Source organism: Volvox carteri (assembly GCF_000143455.1).
Source record: "Volvox carteri f. nagariensis unplaced genomic scaffold VOLCAscaffold_94, whole genome shotgun sequence".
In the NCBI taxonomy this organism is placed as follows: Eukaryota; Viridiplantae; Chlorophyta; class Chlorophyceae; order Chlamydomonadales; family Volvocaceae; genus Volvox; species Volvox carteri.
In genome coordinates, this window is record NW_003307637.1 from 263368 (window position 1) to 265605 (window position 2238).

A 2238-nucleotide genomic window follows, 5' to 3' on the forward strand; every position below is an offset into this window, starting at 1 on the left:
GTGGTCAGAGGCGGTAGTGGTGGTGTGGTGGGGGGAGGTGTAGGGAGCCAAGTGACGGAAGGGACGAGAGCCCTGGGGCGCCTTCAGTGTTAATTTTGGTTGTGTGTGGGAGGAATGTCCTGCTTTGCCGCATGCATCACCGGGGGCACGGTTTTGAGTGATGCCACTGTGTCTCTTTCGACGTCATGATTGCTGCTGTTGCTCCTCCTCCCATCATAGCTCTGTTGGTGCCGGTGGCTGGCTACGGTAGCCATGGCAGCGTCAGCAGCGGCCGCGGATGCGCAAAGCCTAAACAGACGGTTACGGCAGCAGCAGCAGCGCTCGTGCGCTTTTCGCATCTTGCTGTGGTGTGCGAGTATAAAAGTTTTTTCCTGCGGCGGATCGCGTGTGTGCGCGTGGGCGTGGGCGCTTGGCGTTACGCGGCATGTGGACGCACAACATGACGTACACACATGCCTCGCTGCGGCGCACTCCGCGCAGTGCCGCCGACATAGCGGTAGCAGCGTTGGCGGCGGCGGCGGCGGCGGTTTTTTTTTGCGACAGTAGCACAGAGTAGTACTACTCTCCCTTCCCGCCTCCAAAGCGCGTTGACAGCAGCGTTTTGGTGCGGGCCCCGCTGCAAGTGTTCAGGGTCTCTGTCTGTGTATGTATGTATGTGTGTGTGTGTCTCTGCGCGCCGCGGCGTGTGCTCTCCCCCTGTTGTACTAACCCTAATGGAAATTACCGGCCTGGGGCTTTTGGCCGTTGCCGCGCTACAAATAGTCTGCAGAATTCTCGGTGCAATGCACTGCAAACAATTTTGCCTCGCGCATCGGGGGATATAGGTTTGTCGGTTGAAAAACAAGTCGTTTGATGTCGACGGCTTTTTCACTCACGCGGCGTCTTTGACTATAAAAATGGCCATTGGATGTTGTACTCGCCTGAGGAAAAGGACCAGCGGTTTGCGAAGAGCGCGATGGGGTGTGGTTTTGCAATAATTGTGATTTTTGAGTTGGTGTGTTGTGTAGCGCACCTTTTCCTGCACTACGTCAGCTCGCGCTTCTCATAGGCGAAGTGATTGGTCTATGAGAGGTGTTTCGAGGGTGCATAGCCTTTTCTATCAAATCAACATTGGGATTTTGCCTTGCTGGGCGAACGAGAGAAAACGTGTGCTCGTGTGCATTGCATTTTGCGTTGGGCTGCGCTTACGCTTTCAATAATTTTGTTTGTTTTTTGCCGCTTTTTGCTGACATTATAAATGGCCGAAGCTTTAAGTCGCTAGCGTATTCCTGCGTGTGCGGGATTGTCCCGCGGTCGCCCGATAACGACCATAACCACCATGATGGTAAAAAATGTTGCATCACTTTGAGCTCTGTATAGCACAGCTCTCTTTGCTCCCCATCGGATCTCGGATAGGCTTCTCATTAGGAGTCGTAGAAGCACCACGACCCGAACACGTACCAACCCTGCTCAAATCCTTCCGCTCTAAATCTTTAGCAGCGTATAACCGGTTATAGACACATTGTACCGCTTCATTTCGCAAACCAAACCATGTTTAAACTCTTAGCCAGCGTTGGTGTGCGTGTAATGCGCAGTCGGAAAGTCGGTGAGCCGTCAGCATGGGTAGTTCGGACGCTTTCATCAAGGGCTCGAACGGCGTCCTCTGCACTACTGGATCATATTAAAACAAAAATTCTGGTATGCATTATGTCTTATGCACACATCAGCTGTGCCTCAAGCACGACCGGTTACATGATTGTTTGTGCTTGTCTTGGCTCAGATGCGTGGCGGGCCTTTGTCGATAGCGGAGTATATGCAGGTAAAACATATGGAATGAGCAATACCTCGGAAGTGCAACGCTTCCTTGACCTAACCCCTTCGCTAACGTACCATCCATATCCATCCACCCGTCCACCCACCAAACTCAACAACTTGTTCTTCATCATGTTCGTCGCCCTCCGCCTTGGCCCTCCTCGGGGCACCTAACAGTGCTCTTTACGGCACCCACCATCCCTAGCAACAAAACCCATCTCCACCAACAGCAGCCACAGCAGCCGCGCTACTAGGGCCGTCCACCAGCTCTCGGCTACCCCGGTCCTCGTCACTATCTCCCACTTCCTCACCCACCTCTCTCCTCGCCCTCCTCCTCCCACGCTTCTTCTTTCCACCACCACCCCCTCCCCCCTCCCCCGTAGGACTGCCTTACCAGCCCCCATGGCGGGTTCTACATGACACGTGACGTGTTGGAAGCTCCGGGGA